At 45.0% G+C, this 27478-nt stretch overlaps 1 protein-coding gene across 7 annotated transcripts in view; it reads right to left on the bottom strand.

The window, feature by feature from the left end:
- The window catches only part of SIPA1L2 (signal induced proliferation associated 1 like 2), a 220286-nt gene that overhangs the window by 134638 nt on the left and 58170 nt on the right, over positions 1-27478 (bottom strand). The window contains exon 1 of one of the 7 annotated variants that reach the window (XM_061182481.1): positions 24101-24117. The exons of 5 other annotated variants lie outside the window; for them this stretch is intronic. The gene's annotated coding sequence lies outside the window, so the exon portion shown is untranslated. Of the gene's footprint in view, positions 1-7599; positions 7629-24100; positions 24118-27478 lie in introns of those variants that run through there. One more of the 7 variants, XM_061182488.1, reaches the window with a different exon arrangement.

Genomic DNA, 27478 nt, shown 5'->3' with positions numbered 1-27478 from the left:
GAGTGAGGAAAAGAAATATGAGGACAGAGGACAGCCAGCGTGTCTCCGGCTAATGCACAGAAGTGTTCGAAGAAAACAGCTCTGGAGGCCACCAGGTACACTTAACAAAAACACATCAGAAAATAAAGAACATGTAAGACCCTTAACAGTTTCCTGTATTCTAAGGTCCATGTGCCAATAAGATTTTCTTTAAGAAATGAAATCGAATATTGCTTTTTCTTCCATCTAAGCTTCAGGTTTATCGACAGTGGACAAGTCCTAAATTATTTTCTTGCCAGTATCTGCATTTATGAGTTAAGATAATAAGTTAACACAACACAGTAACTCTTATACAATAAAAGTGTTCAGTTCAGATTTAGTCTTTATCACGCATTTACTTTACCTGCTCCTTGGATGATTTTTATTGCTGTTGATGGGGTTTAGGGCAGGCTGCCCCCAAATACGCCACTTTGGCATATTCATTACTTAGAATTAAAGTTACTTGAAAAACAGCCATGGCAAGAAGGACACTTTGACCCTCCTTTGTTCCCCTGAAAGCAGGAAACAAAGCTCCTATGGGAAGGCATCTTCCCTGTGCCCAGGAGGATGGAGGGCTTCCTTATTGCTGGAGAGAGGGAATTCGGGGCAGAGGCAGCTGTATAAACAAACCATGTTAGGGAATTCCCTGGCGGTCCAGTGGTTAAGACTCCGCGCTCCCACTGCTGGGGGCACGGGTTCAATCCCTGGTCTGGTTGGGAATTGGGAACTAAGATCCCACATGCCGCCCGGCGCAGCAAAAAAAACAAAAAAACAAAACAAAACAAAAAAATAAAACTGTGTGACTTCTTCATTAATCTGCTACTCCAAGCCCAAACCCTTTTTATTTGTCAAATCTTCACAAATAATTGTTTATTTGTCTAAAAAGGCACGTACATTTGCAGCAATATGGATGGACCAAGATGTTAAAATTAAAAAAAAAAAAAAAGTCTGACCTCGGAGCAGCTCTTCAAGAAAACACGTTCGGGCTTCCCTGGTGGCGCAGTGGTTGAGAATCTGCCTGCCAATGCAGGGGACACGGGTTCGAGCCCTGGTCTGGGAAGATCCCACATGCCGCGGAGCAACTGGGCCCGTGAGCCACAACTACTGAGCCTGCGCGTCTGGAGCCTGTGCTCCGCAACAAGAGAGGCCGCGATAGTGAGAGGCCCGCGCACCGCGATGAAGAGTGGCCCCCGCTCACCGCAACTAGAGAAAGCCCTCGCACAGAAACGAAGACCCAACACAGCCAAAAATAAATAAATAAATAAAAATAAAATTAAAAAAAAAAAAGAAAACACGTTCAACTTTTCCAACTCAGCCTCCCCTTCTGGAGCTTGTTTTTTTAAACATCTTTTTTGAAATAAATTGATATATAACACTGTGTAAGTTTAAGGTGTACAATGCGATGATTGGATGCAAATATATATTGCAAAGCGATTAGCATAATAAAAGTTGGTTAACATCTCAAAAAAAAAAATATGGATGGACCTAGAGATTATCATACTAAGCGAAGTAACTCCGAAAGAGAAAGACAAATACCATATGATATCACTTATATGTGGAATCTAAATTACAATACAAAGCAACTCATCTACAAAACAGAGACTCACAGACATAGAGAACAGACCTGTGGTTGCCAAGGGGGAGGGGTTTGGGGGAGGGAAGGAGTGGGAGTTTGGGATTAGCAGATGCACGCTAGTACATATAGGATGGATAAACAACAAGGTCCTACTGGATAGCACAGGGAACTACATTCAGTATCCTGTGATAAACCATAATGGAAACGAATATAAAAAAAGAAAGCATATATATCTATGTATAACTGAAGCACTTTGCCAAACAGCAGCAATGAACACAACGTTGTCAATCAACTGTACTGCAATAACATTTGAACCCTAGTTTTCAATACAGCCTCACAAAATGCTGTCTCCGGGAGCATTTTCTATATAAGCAGAGCACATCTGCATGACCTAGAGGCAAGGACAAGCTTGATCCTATAGATAAATAAAAAGCAAATGGGGACAGGGAAAGAATGTGAAGGCTTCAGCTGAGCCTCAAATCTCTCTCTCTTTCTTTGTATATTGTTTAAAAAATACCTACCCAAACCCATAACAGAAGACACAAAATATTCATTCCTTTTTTTAAAATCACACTGAATCGAAGAAAATATCCTCTGAATATTTAGCATTTGTAGTTAAAGATGTAATAATTTGGGACTTCCCTGGCGGTCCAGTGATTATGGCTCTGTCCTTCCACTGCAGGGGGTGTGGGTTGGATCCCTGGTCGGGGAACTAAGATCCCACAAGCCCCACAGTGTGGCCGAAAACAAAAACAAAAACAAAAACAAGATGTAATAATTTAAATCTATTATGATATATATAAATAGCACTGCCCTGCTACCACCTACTTACAGAATCTTGGGAAAGTCTCTCTGGGCTATTTAGTAATCTCTCTACTGTCTGAAAAGGGCAAATTTCATTTTATAATTAGTTAATCTGCAATAAAACCATTTCAAAGATAACCCAATGTAATAGAGATACTGCAGTTATCAATTCAACCTCCTGACTACAGGCAGGGGTGTATCTAGGCCATGCTTGCAAATGTGGGCATTTCATCCATCAGGAATTATTCATTTCTAGTAGGTCCAATCATATGATGAGTCTTTGGAAGGAAAGTGCACCTTTAAAGAGGTTCTCGTATGTATGGTGCATAATTATTTTGTCATAAAGTTCTAAAATGCATCCACCTGTAATCCTAAACACAGGCCCAGAATAACCTTCATGAAGCACGTGCCTGATCACATCCAGTCCCTCAGAACCTTTTAAAACCTTCGGTTGTTTCCCTCTGTCACAGATGAAATGCAAATTTCTCCGCCTGGCTCTCCGCCGTCCCTCCCCTTTACAACCTGACCCTACCTCATTCCTCACTGCCCAAGAAGCCAGAGCCTCAGTCAAAGGAGCTTAGGCCAAACCCCCCCAGAGGGATGGGGGAAAAAACAGCATTGTAAAGCAGTTATACTCCAATAAATATGTTTAAAAAAAATAAACAATTAAATTAAAAAAAAAAAAAAATTGTTCCACCCCATAGAGAACAGACTTGTGGTTGCCAAGGGGGAGGGGGGGTGGGAGAGGGTTGGAGTGGGAGTTTGCGATTAGCAGATGCAGACTAGTATATACAGGATGGATAAACAACAAGGTCCTACTGTAGAGCACAGGGAACTATATTCGATATCCTGGAAAAGAATATGAAAAAGAATGTATATATATGTATAACTGAATCACTTTGCTGTACAGCAGAAATTAACACAATATTGTAAATCAATATACTTCAACAAAAAAAATAAAAAATTGTCTCAAAAAAAACCCCCCAAAACACAGTTACCTCACGTCTGTGATGGGCTTGGGTCCTATCAAGGTGTCTGCATTTATATTATCTCATTTAATTCTCACAGCAATAGAACGCAAAAAGAATTAACATCATTTGTACAAAGGAAGAAACAGACTATAATCACCTGGAACAAACAGCTAAGATCACATGACTAGGAAATGATCAAGCCGGGTGTCCGGCAGTCTGGGTACGCCCATGTCATCTCCAGGAAGTCGCTGAGCCCCCCACGAACTGCCCCTTTCTTGTGCTCCCCAGCAGTCCTCCCTAAGTGTATGCAAACAGCCTAGGGCTGAGAACAGAACAGGCTTGTTTGTACACACTGGCATTTGCACACGACACAAATCAGGCTTTGCCACCTACTAATTCCCTGGGCGACAGCAAAACCGCTACATTTTCCAAGAATCTGCAAGAAGCTATTTTAAGTACATTTCATAAACGTATGCTCCTCCAGGAAGCTGACTGCACTCCCGGCATCCCTGTGCGGGGTCTCTGCCCAACACCAGCCGACCGCCACTGTCGTCCAGAGGAGAGCCTGCATTCAGCTGCTAGGTGACCAGAATGTAGAGAACGGGGCAAAGCCACAATAGCCAACCTCTGTTTTCACCTGAGGTCTATCTAATTAACAACAGAAAAATGTATCATATACGAACAGAACTTGAATGATGTACTGAAAGATATTTTTTTATCATGATATAAGGGAATCAACATTTCAAAAGATTGGAACTTCTAACTATGCCGTTAATATTTTCCTAACAAATGTTTTACACGTGGCCATACACGTATGGGGATACAGAAAAACATATGCATGCATTTATGTAAACCCAGCCCCCATCACAAACCTTCCTTTCTTCTGATACAAAAATTAAATTTTTATCCTCTTCTACATGGAAGAGGCATTGAACTGCTTCCACGTTCTGGGATATCCTGGGACACAGGGAATGTTTTACATGATTTAATGGTTGTAAAGACTTTCTAAATAGAAAGGTGCTTAAAGGAAGAGAGATATAAGCGCCCAAGTACCTGGAATATTCTCATTATGCTCTTATCTCAATCAAAAAAGTTCCTAAAACACAAGCCCTTTCTCTCAGGCTGTAGTGTACACACTCCCTGTATGTGGGCGTGGAACACTCGCATTCTTTTTAAAGGAATTACCAGGATTTACACATTTGTAAACAGGCCAGCCCCAGCCATAAGACTGTCTGCTCCTTTTCATACCTTTTCCTTCCAGAGAAAAATTTCCCCAACTTAAGAAGATGGTTATAGGAGCACCAAAGCAGCCAAACTGCTTATAAAAACACTTGCAAGAATGTGTTAAAATCACAAGAAGCCTGCAGCAATTTTTAAGCCCAATGATTCTGATGAGACAACTCAGCAATTCCGGAAGCATGAACTGTTACAAAGCTGCCTGCAGGGAACACTGAGCAACATCGTTCACGGGGACTTCAATGTGGGACCACGAACTGATTTCCAACTTCTCATACACATTTCTTGCTTGATTTTGGTATGTGATTTAAATTATTCAATTAAAGCACTTCACTCAACTATCTAACAGCCTCCGTGTGGGAGCTAAGTGCCCTAGGAGAACCATAGTGGGCTTTGGTTTAATTATGAATAATCTGCTTACCTTACAAAAATATGGGAAAAGACAGAAAAATAAATAACCATACATAAGATCACCACCCTTACAGAAGCTGTGACTTTTTATTTTTGTCCAGTTTCTTCTAACCTCTTGTCTTCCCTACCAAAAAAATCGAAAAGCCATTAATGCCTTTTCATTCTGATAAAGCATGATAATTATTTCTAAAAGATTTTAAACGGTCCAGAAAAAAGAAAAACTTTCCTTAACTATTATTAAGATATCCTTCTAGTTTTCTAATTTACATATAATTATTTACGCACTTACAATGTAAAAGTCGTGGAATTACACCACAGTATAGATACAATATTATGTAGGCACATGGATACAATATTGTTCTTTTTTTTTTTTAATTGGGGAATAGTTGCTTTACAATGTTGTGTTAGTTTCTGCTGTACAGCAAAGTGAATCAGCTATACGTATACGTATACACATATCCCCTCTTTGTTGGATTTCCTTCCCATTTAATCATCACGGAGCACTGAGTACAGTCAATTAGTGTATCAATGACTTCTTTCCATGTCAATAAATATCTATATTACTCCTTTTAATAAGTCATTGTTGGCTTCCTTTAAGAGCTAAAGTTATGAGGCCAAATTGCCAGATAACATTTCAGAATGTAAATTATTTACAGGCCAAGCAGAAGTTCCGTTCTTCCTTCCTTCTTGTGGTGTCACTGACAGAGGCAAAATCAGCAACCTTGTTGTCATTATACTGCAAACTGTAGCTCTGTTAGGAACACTGAGATCACAAAAATGAAAAAGCCCTTTTCATCTTCCAGCAGACCCAGAGCCCTGTCTAAATCCTGAGGCTGACGGAAGCTGGAGGGGTCTGGACACATGGCATGTAGTAGACCATCTGAGGACCAGAAAAGCGCAGGCTGCCTCTCCCAGGCTCCCGGCCGTCAGCCGATGCACAACATAACCCCACTTTTGCATGTAAAGATGCCCCTTTCACTTCAAAAAGTATCTCAGCTCTTGATGAAAGACCTTCCCACTGCCCTGAGAAGAGAGGGAGAGAGCACAGTCTAAACGGCCACTACTATTCTGAGATGTCCTCCCTCATTGACTTATTTTTCATCTGCTTTAACAAAAGGGTTTTTATGGCCCACTCCTCCTTTTTAAGAGTCAATACGCTTTATGAACCTGCCTTCTGTCCAGTAAAAGTTTTAGCAGGCAGTCTGCCCAGCCAGCGTCAATGACATGACTGGTCACACGGCTCCAGGCAGCCCAGCGCTTGGCTCCCCAGGAGGGTGGCAGGTGTGACCAGGTGTGACCAGGTGCGACCACAGACATGCTTCAACCTGCTCCACGCGGGGCAATGGAGGGCCCGGTGGAATTACACTCTAAGGAACACGGGTCACTCCACTCACGGAGTGCCATCTCCTCTGTGCCAGGGACTGTTCCAGGCAGTGGGCATTCTGCAAGACAAAAACTCAGTTCCCCAAATCAGTACGCAGTCTAATAAAGGAAGAGACACGCAAATAGTTTAACATGTTGCTGTAGGTATTAGGAGAGCGAGCTGCGTGGCGCTAGGGAAGCATCAGGAAGAAAACCGACACCAGAAAATAGACGTGGGGCTGGTCAGAAAAGCTGCTCAGAAGCAATGAAACCTCATTCACATCCTAAAGGACGAGCCAGGTGTGACAGGAGAGGAAAAGGAAGGGCCTTCCGGGCGGCGGGACCGGCTGACAGCACCGAGGCAGGACAGAGCAGCAGGGAAACGGCCAGGGCTGCGGGATGGCTGCGACCGAGAAAACCAGGGTTCTCAAGAGAGAGGATCAAGCGAGGACGGAAAGGGCTCTACCTCATGTTGGTGCCCTGCTTTCACAGGCGGTGGGGAATCAATGGAGACAGTCTGTTAGGAAAACAGTGGGATTGGATATTTCCTCAAAGGAGGTCTGTGGCAGTGTATCAGTCAGGGCTCCACCAGGGAAAGAGAACCAGCAGTGCCTGGGTATACACACACAGCGAGGGGAAGGGAGCTGCTTTACACCACTGTGGCGGCTGGTGAGTGTGAAATCCCTGGGACTGGCTGAAACTGGAGACCACAGCCAAGGCTGTAGTCCACAGACAGAATGTATTCTTGCGCCGGGAAGCCACAGTTTTGCTCTGAAAGCCTTTGAACTGATGGGATGAGGCCCACCCAGATCACCTCCTTGACTTAAGACTGTAGAAGTCAGTCACATCTACAGAATACCTACTCAGCAGCACTGGACCAGTGCCCTTGACTGGATAACCGGGCATCACAGCCTAGCCAGGGCGACACATAAAACTGACCATCGCAAGGTCTGTGCTACCTGCCCAACAAACGAATGAACGTGTGTCTGAGTAAAGCACAGAAGGAGACAGGAGAGGCCAGAGACAAGGGACCAGGAAGAGGAAGCCGCCCAGGCCCCTCAGGAGAGGGAAGTGTGCACTAGGGGTTAGAAGGGGTCACGGAAGGTGGGGGCTGGAGACTTCACACGGGTACCCGAGGAATGTTCAGGAAGAGTCATCCGTAGGGAGTTAGAGACACGAGACTAGATTCCAATACAGGTTTACTGATGAACTACCACTTACCCTAACATCACCCGACCCTAAAATGTGTAAGCCGGGGTTTCGATCTGTAAGCTCACAGTCTAGTTCTGATGAGTCAGATGACAATGCAGGACCATACAAAGTTAGATGCTAAGTCTGGGCCAACAGACTGTGTAAGGTCGGCGTGGTCACAGGATGAGTGAGCGGTCGGCAGGTGCAAGGACACACCGACTGGAGGGTGCTCTGGCGCCCCGAGGGGTAATGGTAACAGAAGAAATAGTCTGGAACTTTCTGTCGGTTTGCCAGTGAATCACACAATGTCTGAGGAAATGGACAGAAAGAGAACAAGAATTTTGGTTAGTTAAGAAGGTTTTCTGGGGGCTTCCCTGGTGGCACAGCAGTTAAGAATCCGCCTGCCCATGCAGGGGACACGGGTTCGAGCCCTGGCCCGGGAAGATCCCACATGCTGCGGAGCAACTAAGCCCGTGAGCCACAACTACTGAGTCTGCACTCTAGAGCCCGCGAGCCACAACTACTGAGCCCATGTGCCACAGCTACTGAGCCCATGCGCCACAACTGCTGAGCCTGTGCTCTAGAGCCCGCGAGCCACAACTACTGAGCCCATGTGCCACAGCTACTGAGCCCGTGCACCACAACTACTGAACATGCGCTCTGGAGCCCGTGAGCCACAACTACTGAGCCCACGTGCCACAGCTACTGAGCCCGTGCACCACAACTACTGAGCCTGCGCTCTAGAGCCCGTGAGCCACAACTACTGAGCCCACATGCCACAACTACTGAGCCCGTGTGCCACAACTACTGAGCCCACGTGCCTAGAGCCCGTGAGCCACAACTACTGAGTCCATGAGCCACAACAACTGAAGCCCACGGGCCTAGAGCCCGTGCTCCACAATGAGAGAAGCCACCGTAATGAGAAGCCCGTGCACCACAACGAAGAGTAGCCCCTGCTCGCCACAACTAGAGAAAGCCTGCATGCAGCAACGAAGACCCAACGCAGTCTAAATAAATAAATAAATAATTTATTAAAAAAAAAAAAAAAAGGTTTCCTGCACTTGATGCCACATCAGGTTCCAAGATCGTCTCAAGCCCTGAGGAGTGCCGGGTATTCTGCCAGGCAAGCAGCCACCCTGGACTCATCTGGCCTTCCTTCCAGAATTATGTCAGCAGAAGGTCAACAAATGCCGTATTCCAAATCAACTTACTTCCCACGTAAAGCTAACGAATTTAAGAAACATTCACTCAGTATACTTAAAGATGCAAGGTATTTGTACATGGGCTACCATTTTAGGACCGGGCATAAAGAATATGGGTATCTACATGAATATGCCTAACACATCTCTGGAAGGATGCATGAGATGCTGTGAGGAGGGGAAGTGGATGGCAGGGCAGAGGGTGAGAGAAAAACTTCTCACCAAACGTGCTTTGGGACCACGGGAATACCATTCTCCAAATAAATAAAATGTTGAATAAATAAGTAATAAATAAACTCTTGCCCCCAAATCTCGCCTGCCCCAAAAGAAGACGGATTTTTATATGCAGGACTCACCGCTGGAATAAATAACAGCAGGAGGTTAGTACTCACAGGTAAGCAAGAGGCTAGCTTCTGTGAGTCACGTCCAGGTGAGCCCGGGATACAGCAACGGCCCCAATGAAATGCAAGCCCTTTCTGGATGCGGGGTCACTGTGTGACAATCGGTCATTGCTGGGGACAGAACCACAGGTCTCACTCTAGTCACGTGTGAGGATCCCTTTGATGGGGGGTGGGCAGAGCAGAGCGATGAAAAATAAAAACCTTGAAAACGACCAATCTAGGAAAGAATACCAGCAACGCCATCATCCGAGTCACGTGATTCTGGAGACTTTCTTGGAGGCCTTCTACAGGGTTTACTGAAGCAATTCCTGTTGATAAGTGATGAACCGACAGTACACATTTTATTTTCAAATTCCTCAGTCTTCAGGCAGTTTTCTCCAAAACACTACAGATCGGGGAGCGATCTCTCACCTGCAGGGGCCCTGGCTGACTGCGAATCAGCCAAAAGCACAAGGCACTCTGCTCCTGGCTGGGTTAACATCTGTGCCGTGCAAAGGTCACACAGAACGGTCCGGGCTAGGGCCTGACACACAACTGGCGGTCCCCAAATGCGATTCCCATTCTCCTCAAACCCTCCTAAGAGTCAGTAAGAAGCCAGTTTTCTAGAGAAGTCATCACGTAACCTACTTTTTACAGACAAGCTTTTCTGCAGGACAATTACTCGAGCAAAAGGAAAATAAATATTAGCATGAATATTGCTATTAGTAATCATGCATACACTGAAGGCAGAGCCCAATCACCAGGGTTCTCACAGAGTCTATAAACCACAGATTGGAGAACTGGATGGTGTTCCTTCTGCAGCTGCCTTGCTAGCAGGCTCGCAAGATTGGGGTTTGGTATAATAAGCAAACACAGCTGAAGAGCCACCCACCTCGCCAGGGAATATTCTCAGAGACGCCACCAACCACCTCACCCACTACCTCAATTTGCTTCCTACCCCATGTACCCTTTCCTCAATTCATAACCAGCATGGAACCCAGAATATCTGTATTTTGGGGCGATTGCCTTTCCACAATAGCAAGACTCACAGAAGACAAAACATTTGCTTTATAACCCCCGACAGTGATCAGCTCAATCGATACACTGCATTCATTTATTATTTATACAAACATTCACTCTGCATCTAGTGTAAGGCAGGCTGTAGCTCAGCACTGCAGGGGCAGTGAAGAGAGGGACGCAGACAGGCCTCCCCGTCCAGTGATGATGGGAACGCACACTGTCCCACAGGATCCCAGCTCCCAGAAGAGGTCTGGATGGCACCCCAGCCAGGTCCTGGTGAGGGCACTCACGTCACCGGGGCCAGGTGCGAAGCAAGGGTCCTGGCTGCAGGCAGAAGCAGCAGTGCAGGCAAAGGCAGGAAAGAAGAGCCTGGTCCACGCAAGGGTTGAGGAAGAAAACGTGGCAGATGAAGAGGAGGAGGAGAAAGACGCATCCATCGTATCAACAAGCACAAGCCTCTGGAGGTACCAAGGGGCCAGAGTGATAAATAGCAGAGTATCCAGACGCTTGAATAGAACTGACCAAAGGGGGTTCTTCAAGAAAGAATACAGGAAACAGAAGACGCTTTCTCTCACTGGCCGGGATCTGCACGCTAAACAGAACAAGGGGCCTAACATGGCTGGGCCTGCACCGCCAGCACCCTTCATGCCACACGAACCCCCAGAGACGGACGTAGCCACTCCGCACGTCCCCCAATCACAGGGGACAAGAGCAGCCGCTGCCCCCAGTTCTAGCCTGCCTGACGCACGTCCCAGCTCCCCACCTCCAGTGACCTAGGGGAACCCCCGCCACTCCCTTTCTTTCTCTTATTAAAGCTCCACTGCAAATATTTCTAGTCTCAAACTGCCCTCCTCTCTAACCCACTTTCCCTCTTCCCGATGTCTTTTTCTAATTATTCCCAAAAGGAGAGATTTGGAAGCAAAATCTTCAAGGTTGTGGAAAAGTGTGAATTAAAGCCGACCCTATCAGAGGACAAGCAGTTGGTGAGGGGGTTACTGAGAACGACTGAAGAAGCATGGCTGGTCTTAGAAACAGTTAAAAATCTCTAGGGCAGGGACTTCCCTGGTGGCACAGTGGTTAACAATCCACCTGCCAATGCAGGGGATGTGGGTTCGAGCCCTGGTCCGGGAAGATCCCACATGCCGTGGAGCAACTAAGCCCACGCACCACAACTACTGAGCCTGCGCGCAACAACTACTGAGCCTGCGCGCCACAACTACTGAGCCCGAGTGCCACAACTACTGAAGCCCGCACGCCTAGAGCCCGTGCTCCGCAACAAGAGAAGCCACCGCGATGAGAAGCCTGCGCACCACAACGAAGAGTAGCCCCCGCTCGCCACAACTAAAGAAAGCCCACACGCAGCAACAAAGACCCAACGTGGCCAAAATATAATTAATTAATTAATTAATTTAAAAAGGGAAAAAAATCTTTAAAAAAAAAAATCTCTAGGGCAACCTATCTGGATCGAGGTTGGTCCAAAGTGAAGGAAAATGTGCTTTAATCGTTCTGCTGTCCTACTGGATGGAGCTCTTACCTGCCTTGTTTTGCAGCATTTGCTGAGGATTGCAAATAAGGTGACGTGGGGAGAGAGGAGAAGCCTCACCTAACTTCTTTCCATTTAACACTTAGTGCTTTGGGTCCTCTATTTGGCAGGGAGAGTTGGTAAAGGGAGTAACACACTATTTTTGGAAGATAAGCCTGGACAGTTTGAAAATGTTAAGTTTCGGCACAATGTTTAACCCTGGAACTGTACCTTAAAAACCAGCAGAGTAACAGGATGTTCTGCTAGCCAGCTGCCCACTGAAATTTATAAGGAATTCCAGAAGGCACTTGAGTGTGGGCAGTTCTGTGAACATGGTATAGTCTCTTGACCCGGGAGGCCCAGAGACCCTTCCAGGTTTCCCCTGAGGTTCAAACTTGTCGCAATGATACTAAGATATGACTTGGCCTTTTTTAACCCTTCTCAAGTAAGCAGTGGATTTTCTAACTACAGGACAATGGAAAGTAGATGCCCTTGAGAACCGAGATGTCTGATTAAAGAGATGCATGTCAGTTTCTAACGTATTCATGAATTATAATGAAGATGATGAAATACATTAAAAAAATCTATGCTAAGTGATTAGGATGGGCGTGGTATTTGATGAGAGCTTCTGTTATCTGGGAAACTCACTTAAGTGGGACACTTTTTCCTAATGATTACAAATCACTGAGGTCCTGCATGTGCCTAAAACTCTGGGGGATTAAGGGAAGGGGCTCGGGCACAAATATGGGGTGTAAAACTAAGCTTTTTTTTAATTTTAACTGAAAATCAAGTTTACATTTTAAGGTTAAATATACAAAAACAACGGTCACTATTATTTTTCTTCTTGATCATTTTAATTCTGTTTCTCTATGTCCCTAACTCACTACATCCTGTTGCCTTATTATAATACCCAGCAGGGAGGAAGGAAGACTCTTGGTGATTGTGAAGCCCAGCCACACACAGGCCAAGAGACTGTTACTAAACACAGTTTGATGACAATATCTATGACAGGGATTCTCTTTCTTCATTCCTGCGCAGAAACAGAGAATAGCTGTTGAAATGCTTGCAAATTCCTAGCTATCGGTAAGATGGGAGTTTAGGATTTTTCTAGTCTGCAGTTACCCACTCTCACATTGGATTTTTTGATGCATAAAATATTTATTAATAATGCCACTTCATCCGTTTACCAAATGGCATCTTGCTGTATTCAAAGGAGTGTTCATTACTCAAAAGACCATCTGTCTCAGAGCTCAACAGAAGGTTTAAATAATCACAATCTAGTGAAGAATGTATGGTCACATTATATCAAGTCAAATATTTACATTTCTCAGTATTTTAAATATGAACGTTCCTACCCAGCCATCTACCACAAGTCAGCCTTAATTACTATGCCTTTCCTTTCTTTTTTGCTATTTTTATCTTCTGTATTTTCAAACCAGTATAGAAATGACAAGGATAGCGTTAACTTAAGCAAACAGGATGGCCAATCACAGGAGTCTGTGCAGCACCTTCATGTAGACAAGAAATAATCCTGACAGCAGCAGTATTTTCAACCAGAAAAGCAGTTAAACAGTATTACACAAAGCAGAAAAAACATTTGGAAAAACAGCTGATTCTGCCTTTCTGAGCATTAATGACTGTGGCCATTGTTGCTGCTGCTACGAGCAAAATCAGTTGTCGCCACGGCTCCGCCGGTCCCATTTCAAGGCATCCAACACCCCTGCCATCTTCGTAATGCAGACAATAGAACCCTCGGCTGGGCAAGCTCTCTTCCACTGGGGGAAGTGATACAGCAAGAAAACTCAAGAGGTGTATGGGTTAAAACACACAAACACTAAAAAAAAAAACAAAACCTGTTTTCAAAATGTTCTTTAAAATATTCAAGAATATGGAAAGAGGAAGGAAAGGGAAAATAGGGGGAAATGGGCAACATGAAGGGATATTGTTAAATCAATTCACCAGGTACCAGCTTGAAGTCAACAGCAAGTGCAGATGAGGAACAGCTAAACAAAAGCAGCAAACTGAGAGACAGGCAAAGACAAGTGGAAACAGCAAGGACTTCAGAGAACAAGAGCCTGAGGAAAAGGGGAACCCCGCTCCCTCCACCTATTAGCTGGGTGGCCCTGCACCTTTGAGCTGGCTTCCCCATCCCTAAAGAGATCATAAAGTACGTGGGAGGACCGGCAAGAAGATTACATGAGATAATATGATGCTTGTGTTTGGCCCTCCAAACAAAGAAACACAAGGTTGATGCCTTCTCTCATTTTCCCTTGAATATGTTCTGTTTTTTAAGTGACCCAGAACTAAGTTTTTCTCCATCTACGAAGATGAAAAGGTTAGGTCTGAAACACTACACAATTGAAGGATTCTTATACCTTTAACATCCAAAGACTGGAAGGAACGCTGGGTGAGGGTACCAAACAGCACGTTTACTCCTCCACGCGACACTGGGGGCGGACCACAAACCGAAGGCGCCGAACGGGAAGCATCTGAGCAGTCCGTGGAAACGGAGGCCCTGTGCCAGAGCGGACAGACAGGCGGTCCTCACAGCATGAGCTGTGGGAATTTAGAGGAAGGAGAAAAAGGGCCTGGAGGACAGCGGGGGAGATGGGGGTGTGCCTCAAAGAACGGTTCCACTCTATCTTCAAAGAGAGAAAAAGGGCAGCGCACTCCGTCCCGGCTGTGCAAAGCCTCACGGAGGATGATGGATAAACAGGTATGGCTGGAGCAAATGATTCATGTTTAAGTGAACAGTAAAAGCTACAGCTGGAAAGACTAGTTATTTAGCAGAAGTGCCGAACGTGAAAAGCCAGGCCGAGGAATTTTAACTTTACCTTGAAAGCCCCAGGTTTTCAAGTCAGAGAACGGTTTAATTTATAGACAGTATTTAGCCCCGTGCCTCAAAAAGAGGAATCAGTGATTAAAAGACAGCTTTCATCAGTATCAATAACAACAACATGCTTATACATGGCACCACATGTTTTTCCTGACTCTTTGAGGTATAAAGTTGAAACCATGAGATTTGTGGCTCTCGCTGACTTATGGAATTGGTATCTGACACAGAGCAGGTAACCAATAAGTATTTGCTGAACAAAAGAATGCACAAGTGAATGGATTACCCCAGGAAATACGGTGTCGGGAAGAAAACGGGAGAAGGAAGAGGGGAAGAGAGAGGCAGGACCAATGGAATGAAAAGCGGATTCCTGTAATTAACACACTCAAGCCGACACTCCAGTGCAAGTCCTTGACCCTGGCCCGGCTACAGATGGGAGGTGGCCACAGTGCCCAGGGCAAGGAGCCTGCCCTGGACCCAGACAGAGGCGGTGTCCCACCTGCTACCATGTTTACAGTCTTCCCCACTCCGGCATCTATGGAATGTTTCACTCCCCTTACAAATATATATGTCTAAATCCTCTTCTACTATAAAACTCATTTTAAAATTGGGCCCTTTCTGTAGTTTGTGAATATTTCCTCTCTCTGTTGTCAGACTCTAAATTCCTAGAGTACAAATAACATTTCCATTGACTATGGAGCTGGAGCCATCAATGAGTGACCAATAAAAATTTTCTGATTGAGAACAGATAAGGCATCAACAAAAATCAAACTTCTGCTAAGCCGTCTTCATTCCTGCATTCGGGCGTTCATTAAGCATTTACTAATGGGCCATGGCAAGTGGTGAAAGATACTGAAGGCAAGAGCTCTGACTTAAGGAAGCTTACAACATACCCAAGGAGACAAGATGAACAAACGAAATCTTCCCACGACACTGCTTTCAACTTCTTCTCTAAGAGAATATGGTTTTTTTCCAACAGAACAACTATTGAGGACCAAAATGGATACATGCTGTTTTTGTTTGTTTGTTTTGGGTTTTTTCATTTGTTTGTTCTTAAAATTTTATTGGAGTATAGTTGATTTACAACGTTGTGTTAGTTTCAGGTGTACAGCACAGTGAATCAGTTATATATATCCATATATCCACTCTTTTTTAGATTCTTTTCCCACATAGGCCATGACAGAGTATTGAGTAGAGTTCCCTGTGCTGTACAGTAGGTCCTTATTAGTTATCTATTTTATATATAGTAGTATGTATATGTCAATCCTCTATTTTAAATTTCTACCTTAATCTCCTGTCTGTGACTCCGAGCGACAGATGTTAACAAGTGGTAAAATTATTTAAATGCAGTTATTAGAGAAAGTCAGAAAAGAAGGGAAGGGAGGAGAGATCTCTAAGTTAGATGTAAGATACAGTACATCAGTGGCAAGACTGTCTGGAACTTCAGTAACAGGACAAAGATGTTCCAGTGAGAGTGGCTCACACAGGAGAAGATACAGGAAGGGGCTACGCTAAAAGAGGGGATTATGAAATAGAATATTTACATGCAAAGTTCTGTTTTTCACTAATTTACTTTAATCCAACCTCTCAAGTAATGAAGCCTTTGACAGGAAAAACCTTTCCAACAATGACTCCGTCAAATCAGTTTCCTGTATTCTTTCTCAGGATACCGCTTAGATTCCTCTTCAGTTTGCTTTTGCAAGAACCCTGGTGTAACGAAGAATGAAACAATTACTTATTTTAACTAGCGTGCGCTATTTATGTAACGCAGATGGATCTTGACACTATGGCACACGCAGGGATGTTTTCTTTCTAGAAATGGGATCCGCAGCCAGCCGTGTTTGGGGTACACCCTGGCCCTGCAGCTGTCGAGGCGAGCTGGACATTGTTCCCAGGCATGCCACAGAGTTCGTCAGTTTAATTTTATCTAACAGGCTAAAAGAGGTTCAATTATTTTTATTAAACTAACAACAGAAAAATAATTTCCAACAATGAACGTCTAAGTGAGTGATCTGCGCGCCATACGCCTAGTCTGTAATTAACAAAACCAAATGTCCCCTTTTTTCTCCCTATTAAGTATCGGACTTGCGTCCTTATAATAAGTGCCTATGGAAGAAAAGCAAATAAGTTAAACCAGAAATTGCATTTACAAATGGATGTACATTCATTAGTCAATTCTGGCCGAGGCTTTTACTTGAAAATCAGATACAACCCACACTCGAAAACTCGAGGCTCTAAATGGCAGAGCCTGTGCTCAGCAACACTGAGGAAACAGGCGACACTTGCCCTGAACAAACGAAATCACCCGGAGAAACGTGTTGTCTTGCAGTTGTGTTACCCACAACCCAAACTTAAACGGGAAAGTGTTTCAGACTCAACAACTCACCTCCAGGGTATTTAGGCCAGAGCGGGAAAGCCAGGTATTCATGAAGGCAAGTCTGGAGGTAACCCAACCCACGGTGACACACTTCACTCACTGCCTGACACTCACCTGGGGCCACAGAAGCCACAGAACCCCCTGTGAACTTAACACCCCTACGAGGGTAAGCGTGGACACACCCACTTCTCCCAAGTCCTGAAGACAGGCTCTAACCACGTGCCACAGAACACAGATCCTAAAACTGCTCTGCCATAAACAGGCTCTCACCGAAATATCATCGCCAAGTCCGAGACAAAGCAGACAGCCAATACATAATCCACCTTTTTCAACGCCCACTGACAAAGCCCCCAACTGCCAATGTAATCTAATAATTAGCATATGTAAGGGTAAAGGTCCAGACCATGACATCAGCTTCACAGCAAATCAGCAGATTCAAAAAAGAACCAACTAGCCCACTGGGTCTTTGGAAATTCCAAATAAATGAAAGGATGAAAAGGACAGAACAGCAGGAGAGAGTGGACTGCATTCTCAGTCCTAGCAAGCACACACACAAAAAACACATTTCTAAACCAAGCCATTCGGGTGAATTCTCCATTATAGAAAAGTACGGGGTGGGGGAGGGCGGATTTATCCATCACAAGGGTATTAACTCACAAGAGCATTAACTAAAAAGCTGCTTCTCAGGCAACAATGTCCTTGAACAGCATTTTGAAGTAAAGACAAGCCAAAGTTAACCCGGAGGACTGTCAACAGTTCAAAGATCACCGACACTTGGTGATAGCCCCCAAAGAGCTAACGCAGAATTCCTCAGACATGACATTCCAGCCAAAGATAGCACAAGTGTTCAGTCTGAAATATCGGCCTCAAGAATTCAGGGTCCACTGGGCTGTTCCAAGATGTTTAATGTGTAGACTGTGATTACAGCTGTATCAGGACACCTCTGCCTGTTCTAGAAACTAATAGAGGAATAAACTCACCTAAACTGAGCCTCCATCATCAAGGGTTGGGCTGGCAGCCGAGACCCTCCAATTTCCCCACATGGATTTCATCTATTGGGGCTCCAGGCTTTTCGTTGGCGGTAGGGCTGCCAGCGTTTCTCAAGCAGAGATACCCAACTGGTGATCGCCATTTACTTTTTAAAAGAAAGACCGAAAATCCAAAACTTCTCTTCCCTCCCTTCAAGTGGCAGGTAGGGCCACGGTGCGGTTTTAACACACCAGGTGAAAATGAATTCTGTAAATGTGCTCTAACTGCTGCAGACCCTGATAGGAATATGACCCCTGTCACTCAGGAGGCAGTTATTAATGGAACATAAACTTCAGATATGGAGAAACCAGATAGGTAAGTCTGTAGTCCAAAGACAGAAACAAGATAAAGTCCAAAGAAACGATGTGTCATCAGGAGCTATTTTCAATCGCACTTGAGAATCCTTGAACTTCTGCTTTGTAAAACTAGGCATCTTGCCCTCTCTTCTACAAAGTTTAAAAAAGAAGAAGAAGACTGAAGGGCTCCAAGTTAATGCACACTGGGGTCAGGCTTAGGTTTGCAAAACAAGAGATAAGATGATTTACCCAGAACAAGTTAAAATACACTTCTTTTACAAAGTTCATTTCATTTCCATTTTTTTAGACCCAGATACCCAAATCGCAATGAGTACAGAATAGAGAAAATCAGGATGGCCAAGAGAGACACAAGCCAGCACTTGTGACAGTTCTGGGACCACGGTCAAGAAGGGAGAGAAAATCCTACACCCAACAAAGGTAAATTTTCACCTGTGCTCCATCAGCAAAAGATGGAACAAATACTAAAGAGGACCGCTCAATAAAGTAAAGGGACAGAAGGAGGTGAAGGGCTCACGTGGTCAGTGCCTGTCAAATCCACCGGAGGTGCTGGTGCAAACGTCTGTTGAACAGAATCAGGAGATGTATAGGACGGACGGGAGGACGTAACGCGTTGAATGCCAGCTTTGGTCCAGGCTCCAGTGAAGGCATTCTATTTTAGGTAAGATGTCCAATGACGTCATTATCAGCATCCTTATTAAATGTGAGATAAGCGGCTCAAAGAGTTTAGTTAGCTCTTCAACCGAGGAAGCCACATACTCCAGGGGTAGGTGTTTAATTTTAGTCACAGGTTTAGAAAAATGTTCTTGTGTGTTTCTTCAATATGCATACCATTGACTCTCCCAACCCCACAGGATAAGAGGCCCTACCAGACAATGACCTCCACCAGAATTTCCATTCCCTACCACTGAACCCTGGTTACCCCAAACCCTAGGTGCTATGGACTTCCTGAAGTTCCCCAAGAACATTTTCTTTCCAGCCAACGAGTCCTCCATGTGTTCTCACCGCCTTTGGGAGCTGTGGCTCTCACCTCCTTCTGTATTCTGACAAACATTACTCAATAGCATCATTACATATTTATTTACATGTTTGTCTGTCCCACTAGACTAAGAATCTAGAAAGCAGAGAAAGCTACTCAATTTCATATTCTCTCACTCTGCCGAACAAGGTACCTGGCACAGTGAAAATGCAAAACAAAAACAAAAACCAACCAACCAACAAAAAATGTCAGCTAAATGAAACATTGCCAGGCAGCCCAGAGCTGGAGAGTGTCACCCAGCCAAACATCCTGTACCAGCATGACATGAACTGCTATGTGACCAGATGACAGATAAATCCCATGTTTAAAACATTTAGGCAGAATGTTTTTATATAAATTGTTATATCCACACCAACAAAGCAATGTTGGCACGGAGAGTAAACCAAAACAAAGACACAGCCCTCCTGGAAAAAGTGACAAGTCGTAACAGCATCATTCAAACAGAACCCTACCTGGAAACTGGCCGTCATAGGCCTTTGTCTTGAAGAGTGAACCTTCCCCAGAGAGCTTAGAAGCAAGGGGAACCATCACCCCCTTGAGATTCAAATTCTAAAGAGCAAGAAGCCTAGAGGCCTGTAAAATCTGACTGTTAAAGGCCTAATTCATGACAAAACATAATTAAAGAAAAGAGTTTGGGTCAGGGAATGTGGGGATGTGGAGAAAGAAGGATCCCGTAGCAAATGCTGACATCCAGAGGAGAAGGACCCTCAGCCACTAGAAGGGGCGTCTCTACTCTTGTTGTCCGTACCAAGACCTAGCAATCGTTCAATTCACCGGTCTCCCTTGTTCCACTGCAGAGGTGCCAGCAACCTTCCGACCTCTGCCCACCTGCAGGGGCCGAGAAGAGGTCGGCATTCAGGGCCCCATGATGGTTATATTTATTTTTGTAAATTACTAATTGGGCATCCTTGGTACATACTCAGCTTAGTGAGCATGGTTAATGCGATCATGGGTCTGAGACATGCTGAAAAAAAATGGGTCTGAGAGTGTGCTGGGAAAAACAAAGTTTTTTTCCTGAATGCCAAATAATGACTATTACCTGCAAAAGTCTTCTGAAAGAGTTGGCTGGTGCTTCTGCTGGCTGACACACCATCCTTCATATTCACACATGTTCTCCTCAAACTGCTACACTGTGTGAATCGAGTTTTACTGAAGGTCATCGCTCTTGGTCAACAGCAGTTTTTACTAAAGAGACAATAATTTACTCAGCAAGACTCACTGTCCTAATGTAAACCAGACTCATAACCTCTCAGGGTAGAAACGTCATGGAAACACCTTGGCTACACCAGTACAAAATTAATACTGCCTGGGCAGGGCTGAGGCTCATTTCTGCAAAACTTAATTTGCAAAAACCAGCCCAAGGCTACCATGATATAAATTCCCTTCATGTGTTAATTTCACACATGGAGTCCTCATCCCACCAGTAGGGCGGTGATCTCCAGTATGTAAAGTAGGGGAGTGTCTGGACATCAGCCTTCCAAGCCCCTCAGGGAGCCAGAGCCCAGCTTCCCCCCACCCCTGCCAGCCCACAGGAAAGAAGGATGACACTGGAAATCAGCCTGGATGAGGAAAGTATTTCACTAGGCAGAGCAGAATCATGGGGCACCAGCATCTCATCTGATAAACTTTTCTTCCACATCTTCATACAGAAGAGATGCTATGGATATGGGCAAATAATAAGATAAACTCAATCAGGCCAGCTGGATCCAGCGGGCACAGAGTGCTTTGCTTTCCACAGCCAAAGGCACAAGGCTGGTAAGAAATGCAACCCATGGGACTTCCCTGGTGGTCCAGTGGTTAGGACTCTGCGCTCCCACTGCAAGAGGCACGGGTTCGATCCCTGGTTGGGGAACTAAGATCCTGCATGCCAAGTGGCGTGGCCAAAAAAAATTAAAAAAATAAAGAAGTGCAACCCCTCTCTGCCCAGGTCTGTGTCCTTGAGGGAACTGTGCCAGGTTCTGTAAAATAAATACATTAGATGTCTCGGCTTAAAGATACTGTTTATAAAGACCATGAAATAATGAGCTGTGCAGTGTTAGAATGCATTAATAAAAGCACCCCGAAATATACATACAGTATGTTCACAACAATATAACTCAACCACACATGGACACACCTATTCACTGAAAAAAAAGATGAAGAAAATTCTCCAAAAATGTCATCAGTCTTTATAGTTGGGTTCTGGCGCTTGGAGTGATTTTATTTTCTTCTTTCTACCCAAATATTGCATATGGAGTACACATACTTTTAATGGGGAGAGCCCTATGAAGCAAAGAAGCCTTTCGATACAAATATAAATACCTTTTGATTTAACAGTAACACCTGTATATACTACCTTAAATCAGGAAATTGCTCTATCAGAGTGAGTGACAATGTTTCTACTAAAGGCTAATTTGATGCAGGTATAAGTTGACTGCATCTGTTCATCAGGGGCATAAAAGTCCTGTGATTCAGGGAGAGCAAAACCTACATGTTGGCAAGTCATTCTGGAAAAAAATGTCCTCCTGTTGGTTCCCCCTGATTCGTTTCTTGACTTTTTATCCCTGTTATCTCTATCACACAAAGAACTGTTGGACTTTGAGGGCCCACAAAAGAATTAGCTCAGTACAGAATTATCCCTTGGTCGGTCCTGGATTGCCAGCAAAGAAACTTAGTTTGAGTTTTTATTTATTTATTTATTCTTATAAATTTATTTACTTATTTATTTTTATTTTTGGCTGCATTGGGTCTTCGCTGCTGCGTGCAGGTTTCTCTAGTTGTGGCGAGCGGGCTTCTCATTGCGGTGGCTTCTCTTGTTGCAGAGCACGGGCTCTAGGCACATGGGCTTCAGTAGTTGCGGCACGTAGGCTCAGTAGTTGTGGCTCGCAGGCTCTAGAGCACAGGTTCAGTAGTTGTGGCACGTGGGCTTAGTTGCTCTGTGGCACGTGGGATCTTCCCGGACCAGGGATCGAACCCACGTCCCCTGCATTGGCAGGCAGATTCTTAATGACTGCACCACCAGGGAAGTCCCTAGTTTGAGTTTTTTTTTTAAAAAGTTCTCCCTGTGATGATGGAACAGCAGGGTAGCCAGCAATTTCCTACCCATCAGACTATTAGGTAGAACCACTTAAATACCTCCTAACCCAAACCACATCCCAAACCGAGCAGTCAACAGGTAATCAGTAATCTGTTCATTAGTAATTTACTAGTAATTTATTAACCCAAATAATAACATTCGAAAGAAGCTGCTATTCCCTGGCAATCACGTGCCCACTGGTCTTTAATAAAATCCTTGGGAATATAAAATTCAACTCAGTACTGTTTTTCGGATCATCTGTCTATCGGGTTAATTAGTACTCACAGATCCCTTTATAAAGTTGTAATTCCTCACATACAGGAAGGTTTTCCAATGATTGCTTAGTCCTCGTGGAAACAAAGTGACTGCTTTTTGGTTAACTCGGTCAGCAGGAAGGGCCTCTAACTCTCAGCCGCCTGTGCACCTGGCAGGTGTGGGCAGGAGGGCGGCGCCGAGGAGTAGGCAGGCCCAGCCTGGGGGCAGGGCGAGGCCTCCAGCCTTTGGGAGACTGCGGATCAGGCCAGGAACCCTTGTGCAAAGCCTCTCCCACAGCAGACCCAGGCCCTGGTTTGGGTTGGTGCTAAGTTCTACCAATGAGCCAGAATGTAAGCTTCTTAGTGGATATAATTCCTGACAGGGAACAGAATCATGAGAGGTACCATTACAGGAAAAATACCAAAAATAGAAAGTTTGGATAATAAGAAATGTAAATTATCCCACTAAAGATAACAGATTTTAGAGCCCAGAAATTTATGAGAAAAAAAGGTAAATAAAACACCGCTTTATCCTGAGCTAGAATTGTAATAGATGTCAAAGGAACCTCTTTTAAAGCATTAAGCTTGCATTCATTGAGTATTTATTAAGCACCTACCATGTGTCAGACAAGTACATCATCACTCTTACACATCTGTTCACACGTATGAGTCAGCTGATACAGACATTCCCTACATGGACCAGGTCCCTAGGAGCTACACCGCGATCTCCACGTCACCAAGGTCAAGTCAGGCAAATAATGTGAATTCCTGGACCTTTCCGATCAGTGACATAAATGACCACCTCGTTCTCCTAGATTCTCTTCCCAACTCCACATCATTATCTATCAGGGTAAAGGAAAGGGAGGTTTCACATGACTTTCAAGAAGTCAGCTTCGCTTATTTTAAATGGCTTTGCAAATACATGTCTGGTCTGTCACTACGTGATCAGAATAAGCACTACATTTTAGGCCTTGACTTGCCGGACTCTGAGGGGCCCCTGTTATGAAGCTGCTTTGTCGACTGAAACTCGCTGATGAATCCATCAGCGTGCAAAGCTAACCAGAGCCCCACTCGACACAAACATGAGACCACGACAACGGCAAAGGTAATACACTTAACAATAAGTCTTTCGACATACAAGCATTCTAACCAGGGGCTTCCCTGGTGGCGCAGTGGTTAAGAATCCGCCTGCCAATGCAGGGGACACAGGTTCGATCCCTGGTCCGGGAAGATCCCACATGCCGCGGAGCAACGAAGCCTGTGCGCCACAACTACTGAGCCTGCGCTCTAGAGCCCGTGAGCCACAACTACTGAAGCCCGTGCGCATAGAGCCCGTGCTCCGCAACAAGAGAAGCCACCACAATGAGAAGGCCGCGCACCGCAACGAAGAGTAGCCCCCGCTCACTGCAACTAGAGAAAGCCCACGCGCAGCAACAAAGACCCAACACAGCCAAAAATACATAAATAAATAAATACATAAGAATTCAAACCGGATCTCATACTAGTTACCTTTGAGTTTGGTCCCGGCTTGGGTGACTGCAGAGATCACATGCTCAGTCCATGTCCCTCTCTGTCACAGGGACACACACGCAGTCTCCAGGACGAGGAGATGGAAAACAAACGAGCAGAACAGCGATCTGCCTGCGTCCAGGAGAAACAGCCCAGGGAATTTGCTGGTTGTTTCTGCCACATCTACAGACATGATACAAAAAGGAGGATACAGACTTCTAACCTTTGACTGGCAGGTCTTAGGTGGGACCCTGCCTAAGTTCCTTATCACTGCAGGGCTTGGAATGCCTCTATACAATGGCGCTCTGAACGACGGGGCAGTTCCCAAACATTCAAAGGTCCACACAGACAACTGCGGGAGAACGATCTTGATGGAAATCCTATTCACTAGCCTCCATCTTAACCTTCTGAATCAAAATCCCGGGCAGGAGAGAAGGGGACGGGGACGTAGGGCAGTTCAAAAAACGGCTAGTTCAAAAAAGACCTCAGGGGATTCTTGATAAGCAGGTTTGGAAATGGCGAGGCTCCTTCAGGGATGGAGGTGAAGGGGGGCCGGAAAGCCAACCACTGCAGAGCCTCCACTGCTCCAGGCTCTCCCAGAGGCTCTGACAGAATGACCAGGGCAATAATAGGGATGAGCTGCCCGAATCAGCAACAGCTAACTCCCCAAGAAGGCTTGGAGGGTGTCAGACCCTAGAGAAATACTGATGAGAAGAAATGGGGGAAATGGCCCCCATGTAACTGGGAAAACCAAAATGTTCCCCTTAACAAGACAGGCCAGGCCTGTCCTTATGGAGTGACACAGATGCTAATAGCGCAGTTCAAATGCCAAGGAGAATCACCAGTTTGTAACACCAACACAGAGGGGTTAATACCGTCCCTATTAATCACGCATGTTGTCATAGGCAAGCTGGAGTCTACCCCTCACCAAGCACCGGGGAAGGGAATCTTCACTTGGCTAATTGCCTGGTTGAAAATTAGTTTGGGAGTGATCTTTATGAAGATACGTACTTTAAAAAGTCAAAGCTATCTAGCAGTAACTCTAATACACACTGCCTATTATAGCATTTTAATGGAGGGAGATACAGTAAAGAAAGACAAGAATCACAAATAATATCCAGTCTATTCTGTGGACACATTAAGGGCGTCACATTATTTCACAATGAGCGATTGTTTTTCCATTGCGACTACTGCTAACTTATGTTTCTGCCTCCTAATGCATGGATGCATATTCCTGAGAATGGATTAGAACCCAGTAAGGTCTGACTGCCATTTTAAAAACGAATTTAAAATAACATCAGTACTGGCTTTATCTGTTTAATCTACTTGCTAAGCAGACCCAGACAAGGGGATACCCTCAATGGAGGAAAACACATCTTTTTAGACAGAGGGCAGAGATTCAAGACCAAGAAAATGCTTCATGTGTTCACTTTTTTCCCCCAGCACTATGAACTATGCATATTTTAGCACATTTTAAAAGGGAAAGGAGGGCTTCCCTAGTGGCCCAGTGGTTAAGAATCCGCCTGCCAATGCAGGAGACACGAGTTCGAGCCCTGGTCTGGGAAGATCCCACATGCCACGGAGCTACTAAGCCCGTGCGCCACAACTACTGAGCCTGCGCTTCAGAGCCTGCGAGCCACAGCTGCTGAGCCCACGTGCCACAACTACTGAAGCCCACGTGCCTAGAGCCCATGCTCCGCAACAAGAGAAGCCACCGCAATGAGAAGCCCGCGCACCGCAACAAAGAGTAGACCCCGCTCGCCGCAACTAGAGAAAGCCCGCGCTCAGCAACGAAGACCCAACATAGCCAAATATAAATGAATAAATTAATTAATTTTTCAAAATGTTAGAAAAAAAAGGGAAAGGAGAAGAAATAAAAATTAGCAACCCGACATACACCTGCGAAGCTCTGTGTCTGGAGAGCCAGGATACGGAGGAGAGCTACTCAGACATCTGGCATCACCTGTCAGGCTGCCAAACCACTGTATTTTGAAGCTATTCAGACGCTTTCTAAAGAAGAAACAGAAAAATCCTATGTGCCTGAACTGGGAGGTGGGAGAGCCTACTTGTAACTCAGCCCTTGTCAGACAAAATCCAGCAGCCTCAAAAGGTTCCATAGCTTTTTAATAAACCTATTGTGTTAGTGGGTTAGTCCCTAAAAATAGTACAGTTCGGCAGGCAGATCACACCGAGGAATCATCCCCACACACTCAACTTCCAAACAATAGACAAAGGGATGGAAAGAACACCAAAGTGTATTTGCGGCAGAATGCAAGCCCCTGCGGTCACCTCCCCGCCTGGATTCCTCACCTTGTCTGAACACACAGCAAACCAATTTAGCCCAACAGTCTATACAGGAAAATGAGGGTGGGGATGCAGGGACTGAGCGCCACATTTCCCTAGTATTCACTACCACCTTTAGGAGACTTTTTCCTCCCCACTGAAATAGACATGAAAGTGATGACTACATCTTAGTGGTTATTGACTATGCATGGCTCCCTTACACTAAAACGGAGTTCTCAGCCTTCACTGTGTACCAGGATCACCTGGGGAAGTTTTTAAAGATACAGATTGTCAGAAATATAGTTTCCAAGTCAGTTTTTAAGTATCAATTTTAAATATCAGCATTGGTACTTTTTAAAAGCTTCTCAGGCAATTCGTATGGATGGCTAGGGCTGAGAACCACTGCTTAAGACAACAAAGCTCTTAGGTCAAGTCAGGTCCACTGCCCAAGCCGCGGGGCGGCCAAGAAAAACCTGGAGGGCGGGGGTAAGTGTTACTGGAAAACTGGGTTCACCTCTCGGTGGATGTCGAACCAATAGACACAACCAAGCCAAAGCGCAGGCAAAGGAAGGATTTATAAGTACTTGCATTAAGTAAGGAGAACTCTGCGGGTCTTTCCCAAAGTCTTGTCTCCCCCAACAGCAAAACTGGAGAATTTTTAAGCTAAGGGAACATGCATGTTCATGAGAGGACTTGAGCAGAGAATTCAGCACAGAATTGGGGCAAAGGTCAACAGAGTCCAAGCTTTAATTGACTGAAGTCTGGAGGGTCAACGTCATCATTCCATCCTCCACCTGGCGGGGGTGGGGGGGGCCTTAGTTTCTGCAGAACTCAAAGGTATATTATTACGTGTATCCCTTTAGGAACCAGGACCCTGTCCCAAGGCTGCACTATGGTTTCCTGACTGCTCCTCCCTTGTTTCTGCATCCCCTCCCTTAAGATCATTAATTTCTGAGACCTGTTCAATAGCGAGCACTCTGGCCAGGCTTAGATCACAAAATGGCTTAGACCAAGATGTGTTCTTATGTCGAGAAAGCCATTCCTGGTTCTCTTTCTCCAGGGCCCCCCGCCGCCAACCTATCTGCTTACATAAGC

This window comes from Eubalaena glacialis, chromosome 1, assembly GCF_028564815.1.
Source record: "Eubalaena glacialis isolate mEubGla1 chromosome 1, mEubGla1.1.hap2.+ XY, whole genome shotgun sequence".
Taxonomy (NCBI): Eukaryota; Metazoa; Chordata; class Mammalia; order Artiodactyla; family Balaenidae; genus Eubalaena; species Eubalaena glacialis.
This window is presented reverse-complemented; position numbering and strand designations above follow the sequence as displayed.